At 36.7% G+C, this 20128-nt stretch overlaps 1 pseudogene; it reads left to right on the top strand.

Annotated features, from left to right (window-relative positions):
• Positions 1–514: 514 nt before the first annotated feature.
• On the top strand, positions 515–19788 carry LOC125840554 (uncharacterized; annotated as a pseudogene).
• The last annotated feature ends 340 nt before the right edge of the window (positions 19789–20128 follow it).

Genomic DNA, 20128 nt, shown 5'->3' on the forward strand with positions numbered 1-20128 from the left:
CGTAAAGACTCCAATTTCATCTAAATTTGGACTAGGTTTGGAAATTTCAAGATACCATGAAAAAGTGTTCCAGTCCCAAATTTCCCCCCATTGGCTTTTCCATAACGACGAAAGTCAGGTCTTTACAAATTATGAATTTGATCACATGAGTAGATAGATAAGTTGTGAACGGGTAGTTTCTGAGTATCGTTGGTTAAAGGTCTGCTGTGAAATAGGGGTTTAAAATTCATAAAATAGCTCACTGTTACCGTGTAAAGCCACTTAGGTGGGATTTATGTGGCCAGGGCGGGGCCGTTGTAGCAGGGTTGGTGCCGCTGTGGTGGGGCAGACGTGACTTAAAGTCAGAAATAAACCCCAAAAATATTTTATTCTGCAATTTTCAAACTTAAGAGCTAAGGAACGAACCCATGGGTTTTCTTGATGGTTTTTCAGAATTCTTGAGGCTAAAGGTATGATTTTAACTCCCCGAGTCCATTTTTTGATTCATATAACGTAATCTAATGGGTAATTATTGATGGGGAAGGGTTTTGATCTGGAAATTTTGGTGAAGAAAGCCCTAATCTGGGTATGGGGATCATGGGTATGATCTAGGGTTGATAGATTTGTTACTAGTTTGGGTTATTAGTTATTGTTTATTGATTCCCGTGTTGTATTGATTGTTTGTAGACCAAGAACAAACGGAAGGAAACCGAAAAGGGAAGAATAAAGTTTGTTAGGGGATTCAAGCTTGTTGTGAGGTAGGTGATCATTTTGATTTCATGATTCTGAGATCTATGTTTGTTCTTGCTTCATCATAATACGTGTATGTATGCAAATGTTACATTATTGATCACACTTGTTGTAAATGAGATAGATGAATGATGAATGCCATGAATCATGACTTGATTGCATGAACTTGAGATATACTTGTGGTTGTGATTATGGATTGTTGAATGGATCGGGTGTTGCGTTTCGACACACTAACTTGGATCGGTTGCCATGTTTCGGCATAATTATGGGATCAGTTGCCACGTTTCGGCATAAACATTGGATCGGGGTACCACGTTCTGTTGTGCTAATTGTTTGTATTTGGGGTCCATGAGAGGACCAATGACGTGATGTAATTGTGAATCTAGAGAAATGTGATATTGTACGTTGTTCGTAAATAATGATGATATTGTATATGCTCAGTGTATCCATGTTGTTAATATGTTGTATGACTTATATATGTTGCACTTAGTGGGATAGCCGTGTGATCGTACTAGTACATTGTGGTTGCGTAGTGATATTGCACTTGCTCTTTCTTTGTTGAGTATAGAGCATCTTCAAGTGGCTATTGACAGACCTCGTTTAGAAGATCAGTGATCGTCGATCGAATTCAAGGGTGAGTCAGTTCTTCCAGGCTGCCATGAGTTCTCTTTCTCTTTATGTCTACATTTTGGACTTGGACTACTAGTTAGTTATTAGTTCATTAGCTTGGGGTTGTAACCCTTTTTGTTTAGACTTTTGGTTCATTAATAGAGTTTTGGTACATTGACTTTCAGGTTCTAGGTATTACTTCTGCAATGTTAGTTTTATTGTTAGACTTTTGTTTGGAGTTTATGGGAACTTTATTTCTTTCCTTAGCATTTAACGTGTTTCCGTAACTTAAATACCTTAGTATTTTTTATTAAGTTGGTTAGTTAATTAGTAAAAATGGTTCTCCCACTGGAGGGTTAGTGTGGGTGCCAATCACGATGGTCTGGGTCGTCATAAAATTGGTATCAGAGCTTAGGTTCTTTGATTTCGATCTACCAAAATGACACTAGTAGAGTCTTGTAAAATGGTACACGTAGACGTCTGTACATTTCTTCGAGATGCTATAGGACTTTAGGAAATTTCTTTGTGTTTTCATATCTCCTTTCGTACTATAACTTGATTCCAATTGGTATCTGTCGATTTGAATTGGTATCTAACCTCATTCACTCTTCCGTCCGCATATGATTAACACTACATTCAACGGCATCAGGCCCGTAGCTCCCGTCAATGCTCCAGCTGATGAATCTCCAGCGAGAGTTCATGGTTGAGGCAGGGTAAAGGAAGATCTAGGGGTAGAGGCTGGGGAAGAGTGGCTCTTTGACACGTCCCAAAAATGGACATGATGACACTCGTCTTATCCCACCAAGACAAGTCAACCTAAAACTCAACCATTACAATAAAATGCGAAAATTTTTATAATCAACTCAAAAATACCCCAAAAATCTGGTTGTCACATGTACAAGCCTCGAATGTGTTATAATAAAATTGAAAGAAAATACAAGTTTCAAATGACATTGTTTATAGAATAGAACAAGATCATAATTAATGAGAAAGAAGGTCTGCTGAAATGACAAGCAGCTACCTGACAATCCTCCACAAGAAGCCTCAGACAAGGAGAAGAGAAAATATCACAGAGGTCTGGGCTAGTAACCTACAAAAAAATGTAGTAGTAAAGGGTGAGTCCTAATTACACGGTACTCAACAAGTAAACCTCTAAAAACAAGCTAAGGGGATAGAATACGAGTACTCCTTACACCACAACCGAACCTCCACAGTTACAACCTGCATAAAACCAGCCCAACTTAACAGCACACAATTTACAAGAACATATCTCAACAAACAACATTCTAACAATCACATATTCTCAACAACAAACTCAATATTCATCAATTACAACCTCCACAATTACAACCTGCTTAAAACCAATCTAACCTAACAATTTATAATTCACATAGCACACAACTCAACATCAACACTCTAACAATTACATATCCTCAACTACAAGCTCAATATTTATTAATCAAAGTTCCACATAAAGGCACTCACAGGATTAGCAAAACACAATATCAAGTTCACTAATGATAAATATATGCAATGGAATGGAATGAAATGTCAAGTATAGTGATGCATGTCTAACCTAGTGATACACACCCGCTGTCTCTGAGTCCGGGACCCATGGGGGGACATATCTGTCTATGCATCCATCGCGGTGTGCAATACGACCCTCGATAATAGTAACCAACGTGGCATGTGATACATCCCTAGAAATATAGTATCCATCATGGCGCACGATACGTCCCTCAAAATGGTACATCCTCTTTAATTTCTTGTTCTTTCTCAATTCACATAACACTTGTCACAACCATGTCTCAAAACAATGCAAATGATATGTTCACACAAATAATAAGGAGATGACCATTTTCATAACATTGCACAATTCACAATAATACAATTATGATAAAACATCAACAATGATTCAACAAGCCTTTCAAACCATTCTCAACACATCACACACAAACAATTAATCACATTGCCTTTTATTATCCCTTTTTCATCATTAGAATTAGTCCATGTGGACAAGTCAACCATCACTAAGTCTCATTACCCCCAAACACATATTAAAAGGAAAAACACAAATTCCATATACTTAACAAGGGTTTAGAAATCCACTTGCCTCAAATAATTGAACAATCACTCCGGAACTTGAGTCTTCCCCTTTCGTTGGACTTCCAAATCAATGCAATCTATTCACATAAATAATCACAATAAGCTTTCGAAACTAACACACCTATTTTAATATATGTCTATCCTGGACAAAAACGTCACCCAAATCTATAATCAAGTTTCTAATCTTGATGTCAATTAACCCAACAACTCTCATATTTTTCAAATTTCAAGCATAGGGTTGAGTTCCAATTATATCGGATGTAATAAATTTAATAGTAGTAAAATAATATAAGACACCCGATATTCAATTACCTACCACAACATATCAAAACTTGAAATTATCATGTTATAGTAAAATAATGCGTAAAGAGTCGAACCTAGGTAGTGACAGAAAGAGAATTTTATATTGCTACTCATCAACACCACATACTAATTGGCCAATTAAATCATACATTACATTATACCACTAAAACTATATTATATTATTTAAATGACCTGAAAAATTGTTTTTGGAAATATTTGATCTATTTGTTAATTACAATTATTTAGTTGACGGTTGATTTTAAATAATTAATTTTAGTTGGTGGCTTATTGGTGGACTGAGAGACAGCGGGTGTGCATCACTAGGTCAGACATGCATCACTATACTTTCACTATACTTGACACTGCATTCCATTGCATTGAACATATTTATCATTAGTGAACTTGATATTGTGTTTTGTTGATCTTGTGAGTGCCTTTCTGTGGAACTTAGATTGATGAATATTGAGCTTGTTATTGAGGATATGTAATTGTTAGAGTGTTGTTGTTGAGCTGTGTGCTATGTGAATTATGAACTATTAGGTTGGGTTGGTTTTATGCAGGTTATAGTTGTGGAGGTTGTAATTGATGAATATTGAGCTTGTTGTTGAGAATATGTGATTGTTAGAATGTTGTTTGTTGAGATGTGTGCTTGTAAATTGTGAACTGTTAGGTTGGGATGGTTTTATGCAGGTTGTAACTGTGGAGGTTTGGTTGGGGTGTAAGGAGTACCCGTATTCTATCCTCTTAGCTTGTGTTTAGAGGTTTACTTGTTGAGTACCGTGTGGTTTAGTACTCAACACTTGCTACTACATTTTTTTGTAAGTTACTAGCCCGAACTTTTGTGATATTTTCTCTTCTCCTTGTCTAAGGCTTCTTGTGGAGGTTTGTGAGGTAGCTTCTTGTCATTTCAGTGGACATTCTTTCTCCTTAATTATGATCTTGTTCTATTCTAGAAACAATGTCATTTGAAACTTGTATGTTCTTTCAATTTTATTATAACACATTAGAGGCTTGTACACATGACAACCAGATTTTTGGGGTATTTTTGAGTTGATTATAAAAATTTCTGCATTTTATTGTAATAGTTGAGTTTTAGGCTGACTTATATTAGTGGGATAAGATGAGTGTCATCACGTCCATTTTTGGGTCGTTACATGCCTACTAGAGATGGGGTACCGATTGAAAATTCTCCCCAAAATGAGGCCCCTCCCGTACATCATGAAGAGACAGAGGAGAATGTTGAGTTTAAAAATGTTGAGGAGGTTGGACAAGAGGAAGACATGAAGGCTGAGACTAGAGGTATTCCTCCCATAGACCCAGTGTTAGGCCAATATATCATATCATTCTTGAAAGGGTTGGTTGGTCCTGGAGTGCTTCCTTCTGTTCAAGCAACTCAAGCCCCCGCCAATCCTCCCATTGCTATCACTGTCCCTAAGGTGGGTGGAACTGGAGGTAATGATTCTTTCTTCCATCCTTTATTGGGCCGGTTATGACTGGTAATGAGCATGAGATGTTGACCATGTTTTTAAAGTTGAAAACACCTGTCTTCCATGGTTCTGACAATGAGGATGCATACGAGTTCATCCTAGATTGTTATGAGAGTCTTTATAAGTTTGTAATTGTCCATCAACATGGGGTTGAGTTCGTGACTTTTCAGCTTCAAGGTGAGGCAAAGCAGTGGTGGAGAGTTTATATGGAATGCAGATCTTCAATTTTACCTCATTTTACTTGGACCTAGTTTCATGCCCTTTTCTTAGAGAAATATGTCCCTAGGACTTTGAGAGATCGTAAGAAGGATGAGTTCATGGCTTTGGAGCAAGGTGGTATGTCTACGACTGCTTATGAGGCCAAGTTTCATGCTTTGTCTAGATATGCTACGCAGTTGGTGACTACGAAGGAAGAAAGGATCCGTTTATTTATTAAGGGACTAAATTCTGAGTTGCAAGTATTATCTATTCATATGACCTCTGCAGGGAGGAGCTTTAATGAGATAACAAACTTTGTTAAGAAAGTGGAGGGGGTGAGGCGAGACGGTCAGTTCAAGGCATTGGCCAAGAAAGCCAAAAATTCAGACAACTTTTAGGGATCGTATTCCAGAGGTTCAGGGAGGCCAACACTTGTAGCCAGGCCAATTCAGCTCATCATGCTCGCATCTATAGGTAATTACTCGAGAACTCTACCTCATAATTTGATTTAGGATGGCCAGGAAGTCGCGCCTTCGACAGGCTACAGACCATCTTTTTATCGTACTTGCTACAATTGTGGAGAACCTGGGAATATGAGGAGAGATTCTCCCCACCCACGAGTGTTGGATTCCGCACAGTAGCTATCTAGAGTAGTGGTACCTGCGTGGAATGGTAATAATGGTCGAGGGCGTCCACAAAGTGGGTGAGAAGGAAATCAGTGAGGCCGTAGGGGTAGAGGAAATGGTAATGCAGGAAGAGGTACAGTGCAACCAAACAGAGAAGTCGCCCGTCATGATGATAGGGCTCAGTGTTATGCCTTTCCGGGTAAGAATGAGGGAGAGGCGTCTGATGCAGTGAGCACATATACTATTCTTGTATGTGACCGGATGTCTAATGTGTTATTTGATCCGGGTTCTACTTATTCTTATGTGTTTGTGCGATTTTTCACAACATTTTCTATAATTTGTGATATATTTGATGCATACATCCATGTTTCTACTCAGTTGGGAAGTCTATCATAGTCACCCATATCTATCGTGCTTGTCATATTTTGTCTATGGGTTATCAAACTTGGGCAGATTTGGTGATTTTGGATATGATTGACTTTGATATAATCTTAGGCATGACTTGGTTGTCCCCCTATTATGTTGTGCTTAATTGCAATACTAAGTCTGTAACTGTAGAAACTCCAGGTAGGGAAAAGTTAGAGTGGGAAGGGGTGTACAAGCCTAAGCTCTAAGATCATATCCTCCATTCGAGCTATAAAACTGGCAGGGCAGGGTTGTTTGGCTTATTTGGCTCATTTTAGGGATGTTGAGGTTGAGACTCCATCTATTGAGTCTATTCTTGTGGTGTCAGAATTTAGATATGTGTTTCCTAATGATTTGCCTGGTATGCCTCTGGATAGAGATATATATTTCGACATTGATTTGGAACCTGGTACTCGTCCCATTTCTATTCGTCCATATCGCATGACTCCGGCAGAATTAAGAGAGCTTAAGTCTTAAATCCAGAAGCTTCTTGATAAGGGATTTATTCGTCCTAGTGCTTCCCCATGGGGTGCTCCAGTTTTGTTTGTTAAAAAAAATGATGGTAGTATGAGAATGTGTATAGATTACCAGCAATTGAATAGGGTCACCATTCGAAATAAGTATCCCTTGCCTCAAATATATGATCTTTTTGACCAATTGCAAGTTACATCAATTTTCTCCAAGGTTGATCTAAGGTCTGGTTATCATCAGTTAAAGATTAGGCTTGAGGATGTGGGCAAGACAGCGTTTAGAACCCACTATGGGCACTACTAGTTTTTAGTTATGTCATTTGGTTTGACTAATGCGCCTGCAACTTTTATGAGTTTAATGAATGTGATGTTCAAGCCATTTATTGATTCATTCATCATAGTCTTTATTGATGATATTTAGTCTATTTGAAAAGTGAGGAAGAGAATGTCGACCATCTTCGTATTGTTCTAGTTGTTCTTGGGAAACAAAGGTTGTATGCTAAATTTTCTATGTGTGAATTTTGGTTGACTTCGGATGCATTTTGGGACATGTAGTTTTAAAAGAAGGGGTAATAGTAGATCCCCAAAAGATTGAGGCAGTTAAGAATTGGGTTCGGCCTAGCTCTGTAATGGAAGTTAGGAGTTTTGTGGGGCTCGCTAGCTACTATCGTGAATTTTTGAAGAACTTTACTTTTATTACCACTCACTTGACTAATTTGACCAAAAAGGAGATACCATTTGAATGGACTGAAAAATGTGAGGAGAGCTTCCAAAAACTCAAGACTCTCTTGACCGCCGTGCCTATTCTAGCATTACCGGTTGAAGGTAAAGATTTTATTATTTATTGTGATGCTTCACATTCTAGTTTGGGTGCCGTGTTGATGCATGATAAGAATTTCATAGCTTATGCATCGCGTTAATTGAAAGTGCATGAGAAGAATTATCCAACACATGATTTAGAATTGGCAGCAGTATTGTTTGCTCTTAAGATCTGGCGGCATTACCTCTATGGTGTCAAGTGTGAAGTGTTTACTGATCATCGTAGTTTGCAGCATGTGTTCACTCAAAAGAATCTAAATTTGAGACAACGAAGGTGGATGGAGTTACTTAAAGATTATAAACAATTCAATATCATTCGGGTAAGGCTAATGTAGTGGAAGACGCTTTGAGTCAAAAGGCGGTAAGTATAAGTAGTTTAGCTTGCTTGAGTGTAACAAGACTACCTTTGGCTAAGGAAATTCAGACCTTGGAGTCTAAACTCATGCAATTGGGCATCTCACAAAAAGGTGGGGTGTTAGCTAGCATTGAAGTTAGGGCCACATTCATTGAAGAGATCAAGGCCAAACAATTTGAGGATGAAACTTTGAGTGAACTTAAGAAGAAGACTCTGATGGGTAAGGCACAAACGACCACTCTTGATGCGAAAGGTGTCCTTAGTTTTAAAGGAAGAATTTGGGTCCCTCGAGTTGATGACTTGATTCAAAAAGTTGTTGAAAGAGTCCTATGGTTCGCGATATTTCATTCATTCAAGTGTGACCAAGATGTACCAAGATTTGAAGCAAATTTATTGGTGCCCAGACATGAAGAAGGATATAGCGGAGTTTGTGGCTAAGTGTCAAAATTACCAACAAGTGAAATATCAGCCCTAAAGGCCTGCAACCTTTTTGGGGAAGTTTGATTCTATTTGGGTAGTGGTTGATAGATTGACTAAGTCAGCCCATTTTATTCCTGTAAGAATAGATTATAATGCTGAACAATTGGCTAAGGTTTATGTGAAAGAGGTAGTGAGGTTGCATGGGCCGTCCCTTTCTATCATCTGAGATCGTGGTACTCAGTTTACCTCCAAGTTTTAGAGGAAATTACATGATGAATTAGGCACACAACTCACTTTTAGTACCACTTTCCATCCACAGACGGACGGGCAGTCCAAGAGGACTATTCAAGTGTTGGAAGACATGGTGAGGGTATGTGTGATTGATTTTGGAAAACATGTTGATAAGTTCTTACCTTTGTGTGAGTTCTCTTACAATAATAGTTATCACTCCAGCATTGATATGGCACCATTTGAGGCATTATATGGGAGAGGATGTAGATAACCCATAGGATGGTTCCAGGCTGGAGATGTGAAACCATTAGGGGTTGATTTAGTGAAGGATGCTCAAGATAAAGTGAGGAATATTCAAGCTAAGCTCTTAGCAGCCCAGAGTAGACAAAAGAAGTATGCGGATCATAAGGTAAGAGACATGACATTTCAAACCGAGGAGAATGTGCTTCTTAAGGTATCACCCATGAAAGGGGTGATAAGATTTGGCATGAATGGTAAACTAAGTCTATGATACATTGGTCCCTTTAAGGTTCTTGAATGTGTAGGACCGCTAGCATATAGATTGGCTTTACCTCCTAACATATCGGGAGTTCATCCGATAGTTCGTGTGTCCATGCTGAAGAGATATCATGGTGACGAGAATTATATCATTAAGTGGGACTCAATTGTGTTAGACAAAGACCTCTAATATGAGGAGGAACCGATTGCAATTCCTAATCGTGATGTCCGAAAGCTGAGAACCAAGGATATTAAGTCCGTAAAAGTTCAATGGAAGCATCGTCCAGTTGAGGAAGCTACTTGGGAGATCGAGAAGGACATGCGAGACAAGTATCCCCAATTGTTTGTCAATTCAGGTACTACTCCATTCCTTCTTTAGCCTATTTTTCCTAAGTTTGTCACTCGGGGACGAGTGATGGGTAAATTGGTATCTATTGTAACAACCAGGTTCCGTCGCTATAGAAAAGCCAACTGGGAAAAATTTTGGGTCGTAAAATTTTTTCGTAGTAACTTGAAATTTCCCAACCTAGTCCAGATTTTGATAAAATCAGAGTCATTAAAGTCTATGGAAATCTAGTAACAATTGGGTGATCAAATTATGAATTTGATCACATGAGCAAATAGATAAGTAGTTAAGGAACCCGTACGACTTTATGGAATTGAATTCGGGTGACTAGAACTCCCGAAATTGATCTTAGTGTGAACGGGTAGTTTCAAAGTGTCTTTGGTTAAAGGTGTGTTGTAAAATGGGAGTTTGAAAATTTTAAAACAGCTTAATGTTTCCGTGCAAGCCGCTGAGGCAGGATTTCTATCACCAGGGCGGGGCCGCTGTAGCGGGGTGGGTGCCACCATGGCGGGGCAGACGCGACTTAAAGTAGGAAATAAACCCCAAAAACGTTTTATTCTGGATTTTTCAAACTTGAGAGCTAAGGAACGAACCCAAGGGTTTTCTTGACAATTTTAACCATTCTTGACGCTAAAGGTAAGATTTTAACTCACCAAATCCGTTTTTCAATCCATAGAACGTAATCTAATGGGTAATTATCGATGGGGAAGGGTTTTGATCTAGAAATTTTGGTGAAGAAAGCCCTAATCTGGGTATGGGTATCATGGGCATGATCTATGGTTGATATAATTGTTACTAGTTCAGGTAATTAGTTATTGTTTATTGATTCCCGTGTTATATTGATCGTTTGTAGACCAAGAACAAATGGAACGAATTTGGAAACGGGAGAAACAAGTTTCTTAGGGGATTCAAGCTTGTTTCGAGGTATGTGATGGTTGTGATTTCATGATTGTGTGATATATGTTTGTTCTTGCTTCATTATAATATGTGTATGTATGCGAATGTTGCATTATTGATCACACTTGTTGTAAATGAGATAGATGAATGATGAATGCCATGAATCATGACTTGATTGTATGAACTTGAGAATATACTTGTGGTTGTGATTGTGGCATGTTGAATGGATTGGGTGTTGCGTTCCAACACGCTAACTTGGATTGGTTGACACGTTCCGGCATAATTATGGGATCAGTTGCCATGTTCCGACATAAATTTTGGATCGGGTACCACATTTCGATATGTTAACTGTTTGGGTTTGGGTTCCATGAGAGGACCAATGACGTGATGTAATAGGGAATCTTGAGAAATGTGATATTGTATGTTGTTCGTAAATAATGATGATATTGTATATGTTCGGTGTATGCATGTTGTTATTATGTTGTATGACTTATATATGTTGCACTTAGTGGGATAGCTATGTGATTCTACCAGTACACTGTGGTTGCGTAGCGATACTTCACTTGTTCTTTCTTTGTTGAGTACAGGGCATCTTCAGACGGCTATTGACATACCTCGTTTAGAAGATCAGTGATCGTCGATCGAATTCAAGGGTGAGCCAGTTCTTCTAGGCTGCCATGAGTTTTCTTTCTGTCTATGTTGACATTTCGGACTTCGACTTGTAGTTAGTTATTAGTTCATTAGCGTGGTGTTGTAACCCTTCTTGTTTAGACTTTTGATTCATTAATAGGGTTTTGGTACATTAACTTTCAGGTTCTAGGCATTACTTCCGCAATATTAGTTTTATTGTTAGACTTTTGTTTGGAGTTTATGGGAACTCTATTTCTTTCCTTAGCATTTAATTTGCTTCCATAACTTACATGCCTTAGTATTTTTGATTAAGTTGGTTAGTTAATTTGTATAAATGGTTCTCCCACCGGAGGGTTAGTGTGGTGCCAATCACGATGGTCTGGATCGTGACAAATTGATTACATTCCCCCTACTTTACTCAGACAATTAATTCTTTTTGAAAGGGTAAGTAAGTTTGTAAAGTTTCAAGCAAGTTTCTTGAAGGGTAAATTAATAAAACTAACTTTACTATTTATGATTTTTTTCTTATTCGTTATTCTCGTTATTCATTGTATTTTTAAATATTGAATATATTTTTATTCTATTTTAGATATATTATCTATTAATTGATCTAATTTTTCGTTATCAGTCTTTGTGATATTAAGTTGTTTATATTCCGGTTATAATTTGTTTAATTTTCTTCTTATTTTTCTTAATTTTTTACTCGTATGTTTCTTACCGTGTTTCTTATTATCCATAGCTCTGAGTACTATAGTTATATAGTCTCTAAGTTAATATCTCAAAAGGTCACTCGACTTAAAAAATTATCTAACAAAGTCGTCAAACTTTGTTTTATATCGATAGAATTATTCAACTTAGGTTGTTTTATCAATAAAATCACTCATCAAAATTTACGTTAAAAATAAAATCTAACCTAATAATTAAAATATCTTTTTATGCCATATATAACTATAGACCCCATAAATAAATAAAATTTTAAGAAAATTAAATTTTCTTTTACGAAAAAACTATATTTGTAAAATAAATATTATATATATATATATATATATATATATATCATAATAGGTGATTTTCTGAATGAAAAAAAAGTGACCAATTGTTGTAGATTGGTGATTAATCAGGGGAATTATTGATATTATCAGTTGAAATTGTTGCAAATTTTACGTTTTTAATTGCGTTAGTTTCACCAATAACGTGAACAGGGTCGAAAAACTATTCGTTTTAAATATAAAACAATTTTCATCTGTTAATTTCTTACCATATGAATTAAAATCTATAATAATTTTTGTCCGTTAAAACTCCTTAATAAGTTTTTTATATTATTTTTATTTATTTGTGAAATTATAATCATATGGCATAAAACAAATATTTTATATGTCATATCAAATTTTTTAATGTAAAATTTAGTTTAGTGATTTTATTGATACAATAGCCAAAGTTAAGTGATTTTATTGAAACAAAACAAAGCTCAATGACGTTGCTAGATAAATTTCTAAAATTGAGTGATCTTATGAGATATTTAATTCGCTATTTTCGTGGTGACTTTAATAGTTGTTTGTCTAGTTAACTATATGACTATTCCAATATCAATATACTGTTAATTCATTTGGAAAAATTCAATAAACATAAATAAGAGTTTGCTACTTGAAGATCAAACTGAAAGACAAATTACAATCTCGAAAAGTTGGACCATAAAAATTCACCGAATCATAATTCAATGTAGAAAAACAAAACACTAAAAAAGGATACATCGAAGAAGACATAAGTTTCTATATTATTAGCATTTTCGAGGTTATCCTCATTTGTTGTCAGGAAATTAAGTTTGGCTTTAGGGCCGTGATACATCCTTGACGCCGTATCAAAGGCCCTTGCAGCTTCTTCCTCTGTTTTGAAAGTACCAAGTCAGAGTCATACCTTCTTGATGGGGTTAGTAATCTCAGCTCCATATGTCCCCCGTGGCCTCATTCTCACACCTTTATACCGCACCTCGTTTGGTGGTGCAGCCACCGCCGTCGCCGTTACATCGTCATTTTTTTTCTTTGCCATTTGAAAAAACTAAAAGAATATTTTGTATATAGAGAAGACTCTGTGAGTTAAAAGACAAGGGAGAGAGTGGTTTATATAGCCATTTCTCAGAGATACATTTAATTTGGTCAACTAATTATTAATTATATTCGAAAAATATTGTTGAATTGTTAACTAAGATTATACGAATTTTGACTAGGGAAATTTTCTTAATGTCCACTAAGTTTGCATATCAAAAAATAATATTTTCATTAATTTTAAGTTCATAACCAATTACAAAATACTCAAAGGTAAGTAAATTGCTAAAAATGAAATTTATTAATTTAGTTACAACATCATCTTTAGTCAAACAATAATTTTTTTTAAAATAAGTAGGGCGACATGTGGTGTAACCTTGTACCTTTGGGTTTTGCTTTAAATCAAAGTTCTATTATTTTTATTTCTCTCAAATTCTTGTTTAGATTATTAAGAGATGACATAAATTAAATTTAATGGCTAAGATTTAATTGATTAAAATAAATCCTAAATTATAATTTATATAACATTATATGTAAGGAAAATATAATCTATCTTCCTTCTTTTTGTTTATCTTTCCCACAAGATATTTTTGTTTCATTCTCATTTTATGTTATTATTTTATTGCATTTTTATTTTAAACTTTCTTTTTTTCACATTTATTGAATTTTAAATACCCATGGACATGGGCCATTATTTATAAAAAAAAATACTTTATATTGATATAAATTAAAGAAGAATATCACATTATTCATTTTATTGATTCATAATGTCAACCCCAAGCCTACACACTGGGCAGGACTGGCACTCGAGAACCATTGCTGGCCCCAAGTGAACCCTTGGCCTGACTTACTTACTCAGCGGAAGACTTAAACATCAGAAATACCTCAAATAAGGGACTTATGAAATAACTTAGAATGTCTTTAAAGAAAACATTCAAACTAGCAAAAATGGCTACTCAATTCTCATAGCAAAACATCTTAAATACAAAGCTAAATGACTCATAACTAACTATTTGACTGTCTATGTGAAGCCTCTAAAACAAAGAGGGATGTTGGTACAAGACCCCCCGATCATCCTAACAACTAGAGGACTAAAATAAATGATAAAAATGAGTACTCCGGATAGCAAGGAGGCTCACCAACTGACTCTGAGTGTTCAACTGGATGAACGAGGCGTTGGATGATGATTCTGGTCATAACAACGATGTAGGCCAAATGGCGTCAGTACATTGAATATATGAGTATGCTAGGGGAATACTAAAACATAATGCAAGCTTGAAAAAATCTGAAAGGAACACTTACCTTGGCTTTACTCAACTCATGAATAACTTAACTCAATATAAAGAAACAATACACATGCAATATATGGAAAGATTTTAAAACAGTAGGAAGTGACTCAATTTGTTAAAGAAATGCAATAACAACTCAACTTACTCATAGAATAAAGTAATATAATACTGTGGAGTTTCTCTAACCGACAACCACCATTATGAGCCTAAGTGGTGATACATCGTCTTGCCCACGCTGCCAGAACTGTCCTATACTTTTCCGTCATATAGAACGCCTGAACTAAGTGGATCCACTAGTCTATGCTAAAAAGCACTAAGGATTCATCTAAAAAGTATGATCCTCTCTACCCATGATGGCTACATGGTTTCTGGAGACTTGAGTTATTACGAAATCGCGTCCCCATATCGGTGCTCAATACTAATCCCAAAATGTACTTAGCTCATATGTTTTTAAAACAAAACTGTTTCTTTGGTTTGAGATAATTACTCAAAACTTAGCTTAAAAGCTCTCTTGGAAATCGGTGTTTCCCTACTTACTTAAGTATGAAAACATTTCAACTCTTGGGGATAATTAGTTCCCGTATAATCTTTGAAGAAATGAACTTTTACTCTTATTCTTTAGTCAACTTAAAGCTTAAGTCTTAAAACAAAGTTAAAACATTTGTAAAAGACTTTTGGAAAACTCTAAGAATTCGACGAATCTTGAACTTTCTTCTCCTTTCTCCTCTTTTCTCTTTTCTCCAAGCCCTAGAGTGAATTTCCAATTCTCTAAACTGATATAATTCTGATTAGACCCCAAATAAACTTCTAAAAACGAATTAAAATAATTGGGTAAGGAAAAGACTAGATTACCCTTCCAAAATCCGGTTTAGACTTTCCTTATTTGAACAGCCCAACTTCAAATGGGCATATCTCACTTATACGAACTCGGAATAGTGCAAACTCGGCGGTGTTGGAAAGATAATTCCAAGATATTTACTACGGTATCTGGAAGCACGCCTAACTCATCTTTATCTAGGAGTTATGGTCATTTTAAGTTGACCCAAAACTCAAACTTAACATAACTTAACAAATTTCCAGATTTTCATTCTTTCCTAAAATGACTATTTCCAATTCTAACTCTTTTTAGTTCTTTCAAAAGATGAGGTGTTACAATATCTCCCCCTTGGAATGAGATTACTCTTACTAGGCTAAGGGTGTAATATCAATCATTCAGTTCAAACACCCATCAAGCAAATCTGACACATCAAGTATATAAATTATGGAGTACTAACAAGAGAGTGAGTACTTTTATTTGTAACTTCTCAGGGTTCAAAGAGATGTCCATATCTCTTCTTCATATCTTCCTCAGTTTCCAAAGTAGCTTCCTCAACAAATTGGTTCCTACAAAGAACTTTGACTGATGCTACCTCTTTTGTTCTCAACTTGCGAACTTGGCGATCTAGAATCTGAACAGGAATCTCCTCATAAGATAAGCTATCCTTGATCCCAATATCTTCAGTTGGTATAATCAATGAAGGATCGCCCATGCACTTCTTCAGCATGGAGATATGAAATACCGGATAAATCGCGGCTAACTCTTGTGGTAGCTCCAACTCATAAGATACATTACCAACCCTTTTGGATATTCTGTAAGGGTCAATATACCGGGGATTAACCTTTCCCTTCTTACCAAATCTCATCACACCCTTTATGGGTGAAACTTTCAAGTATACCCAATCATCTACTTCAAACTCTGTCTCCCTCCTCCTAACATCGGTGTAGGATTTCTGACAAATCTGTGCCGCTTTCAACCTCTCTTGAATGACTTTCACCTTCTCCATAACTTGATGAACCAAGTCTGGTCCTACCAACCCAGCTTCACCAACTTCAAACCACCTAATAGGAGATATGCATCTTCTTCCATAAAGAGCTTCATAACGAGCCATTTGGATGCTAGAGTGGTAAATATTGTAGTAAGCAAATTCAATAAGAGGTAGGTGATCATCCCAATTACCTTTGAAATCAATCACACAAGCCCTCAACATGTCCTCTAAGGTCTGAATAGTGCGCTCTGCTTGCCCATCTTTCTGAGAATGAAAGGCAGTACTTAAGTTCACCTTTGAACCCAAGCCTTTTTGGATTGACTTCCAAAACTGTGCAGTAAATTGCGCACCTCTATCTGAAATAATGGAGACCGAAACCACCATGAAGTCTTATCACCTCTTGAATATACAACTTATCATAATCTTCTGCAGAATGGGTAGTCTTTACCAGTAAAAAGTGGGCTGATTTGGTCATTCTATCAAGAATCACCCAAATCGAATCATGCTTTCTGCGAAACCTTAGTAAACCAGTGATGAAGTCCATATTGATCATCTCCCACTTCCATTCCGGAAGTTCTATAATTGGAGCCAAACCATCGGGCCTTAGATTCTCTACTTTAACTTGTTGACAATTCGGACACTTAGCAACAAACTATGCAATGCCCTTCTTCATAATACTCCACCAATAGACTTCTCTCAAATCGCGATACATATTTGTGGAACCTGGATGGATAGAATAAATGGAGCTATGTGTCATACCCCAACCCTAGGTAAGGCTAACAAGTACCATACAAACACATGATTTACAAGTGACCTGTGATTAGAAAGTAAACTACTATGCATATACATTTACTGATGAGAAGCTTCATATACAACACATATTGACTAGCTGAACCGATATATGTGACAAGTAAAACTATGAATACAGATGATAGATTTACAATGTCTACAAAGCCCCCACTGGAATCCATGACTGTACCACAATGAAATACGCATAATAAAAACTCGGCAAAGCCCCGAATCAACCTGGAGCTCACCAACAACCGCTGAGTATCATGTGCTTCTATTGGGGTGATCTACTAGTTGAGTACATGTACCTTGCTGGACAGAACTATCACTTGCTAAGACTTGGATTCTTCAAGGTAAAGGTTGTCCTCCTTCACTTGTCTTAAATTATACCTTCCAATAGCTTGAACTCCCTAATATTCAAGATCCCTAATGGTATTTAATGGGTGTTGTATGAAGCTAAGAGAGAGAAGAGAGAAAGCTCTAAAAATCAGATTTTTGGCAAAGTAAAAATGGTTGGAAAAAGCTAATATCAATCCCTTTTAAAGGGACCTGCTTTGGCTGAATTTCACACTCATTTTGGGCCATAATTTTTCAAATAGGTGACCCACCTACTTGGACTTTTCACTTGGGCCTTTTGCCACCTTTCTTGTAATTCTTTTGCAGCCAAACATGTGTCTTTAATTTAGGCCACACATTTAAGTAGGTGATGCACCTACTTTTTCATTCAAATTATTTCTTGTGGGCTTGGAAAGATTGGGCCATGGATATCCATTTTCCCCTTATTCTTCTATTCAACTTGGGCCAGATTAATGCAAGTAGGTGTAGTGTACTTGGCCCAATAACATGGTCAAAAGAGTTCTAGTAGGTGATGCACCTACTTGGTCCTTTGGGCTGGTCAATAAGTCAAAGTAGGTGATGCACCTATTTGTCATCTACTAGTTTAGTGAAGTCAAGCAAGCACCTTAATATTTTATTCCATTTCTAGACCTTAATACCTTTAACTTAACTTAAAACTTATATACACTATGTCACTTTAAACTTTAGACTCAAATACCAACTTATGATCTCAAGTTTAAATACTTCCATCGACTTCAACTTAATAGGGTCACATTAAAATCTACGGACAGTTCACTTTAAATCTATTCTATTGTCACTAGTTGCATAGGAAACCGAGTCCATAACTATACCATAAGGAAGTTTTTAAGCGTAATAAATAGAACTAGTACACATTGAATACAAGGTGTTACACTATGAGCTTCCTCCATAATCATCTCTTGGATTTCATTCACCTTTGGTACACACAATCTACCCTGATACCTTAATACACCATCTCCCCCTTGTTCAAAAGTCATTACTTTTGCTTATGAACATTTGCCTTCAATTCAAGCAAAATAGGATCTTCGTCTTGGTTCTCTTTAACTTCAGATACTAATGATGATTCAACCCCATTCATCACCACTACTTCTCCTTCTATGGAATTCATTAGTCGAACTCCCAATCGTGGAAATCTATGCACATCTCTCACTAGCTCTTTCTTATCTTACTCAAAGTGGGCGGTACTACCCATAGATAACCTGCTCAAGGCATCAACAACAACATTAGACTTACCTGGGTGGTAAAGAATACTCATGTCATAATCCTTGAGTAATTCTAACCACCTCATTTGTCTGAGGTTGAGCTCTTTCTGAGTAAACACATAATGAAGGCTCTTGTGATCGGTGCACACATCTACATGAACACCACAAAGATAATGGCGCCATATTTTCAAAGCAAATACTATGGCAGCTAACTCTAGATCATATGTTGGGTAGTTCTTCTCATTAACTTTCACCTGTCACATGTCTAGAGGCATAAGATATAACCTTGCCATTTTACATTAACACACAACCCAACCCACTGTAGAGACATCAAAATATACGACAAAACCTTGAGTACCTTCTGGTAAGGTCAATACTTGGGCAGTAGTCAACCTCTTTTTCAATTCCTGAAAGTTTTTCTCACAAGCTTCAGCCTATTAAAATTTCATTGTTTTCTGAGTTCACTTGGTCAAATGGGACGAAATAGATGAGAATCCCTATACGAACCTTCTATAATAGCCAGCCAACCCCAAGAAACTCCTAATATCAGTTGGAGATGTGGGCCTAGGAAAATTTCGCACTGCCTCTATAATCTGAGTATCAACTTTAATTCTCTCTCCAGACACAATCTAGAGAACTATTTTGAGCTGACTAGCATTATCTTCCTCATTCCTCGAATAGATTAGTATGTCATCAATGAACACGATAACAAACATATCTAAATAAGGCTTGAATACTCTCTATTCATAAGGTCCATGAATGTTGCAGGCGCATTGGTCAAACCAAAGGACATAACTAAGAACTCATAATGACCATAACGGGTTCTGAATGTTATCTTTGGAATATCACATTCCTTTACTCTTAACTGATGGTTTCCTGATATGAGGTTATCATAGACAAACAAGTAGCACCCTGAAGCTGATCGAAAAAATCATCAATTCTCGAAGGAGGATACTTATTCTTGATGGTAACCTTGTTCAACTGACGCTAATCTATACTAATCTTAAGGGAACCATCCTTCTTCCTCACAAATAAGACTGGAGAGACCCAAGTTACCTCCTTGTGCCACACTACCTTGAGACTGTGCAGGTCTAGCTCTGAAATTCTATGAATTCTGACCATTATATTCACATTTGTTTCTGGTGCAGGTGCACTAGAAGATGATGGAGCAGGTCTATTTTGCTTTTGTTGGAAAGAAGACCGGGTCACATTATTTTTCTACTGCCTAGACTCATTCCCTGTCTTCACTTTCTTGTTTCTAGACTCCTCTCTATCCTCCAGCTTCTCTTCCTCAACTTGCTGCACATAGATCATGAACCTTGCTATATTAATGTCCCCAATAAACATAGCTGTCTTTCCCTCTTTGCTTGACAGACGGGACAGCCCAGCAACAAAAGGACTCATCCTGCTCCTCATATTCGCAACCATCTCCGGAGCATGTGATTTTTATCTATGAATTCATTCTTGAGGTTGGTTGATTTGAATTCTTGAGAAATT

Source organism: Solanum verrucosum, unplaced genomic scaffold (genome assembly GCF_900185275.1).
Source record: "Solanum verrucosum unplaced genomic scaffold, falcon-dt-bn FXZP01000181.1, whole genome shotgun sequence".
NCBI lineage: Eukaryota > Viridiplantae > Streptophyta > Magnoliopsida > Solanales > Solanaceae > Solanum > Solanum verrucosum.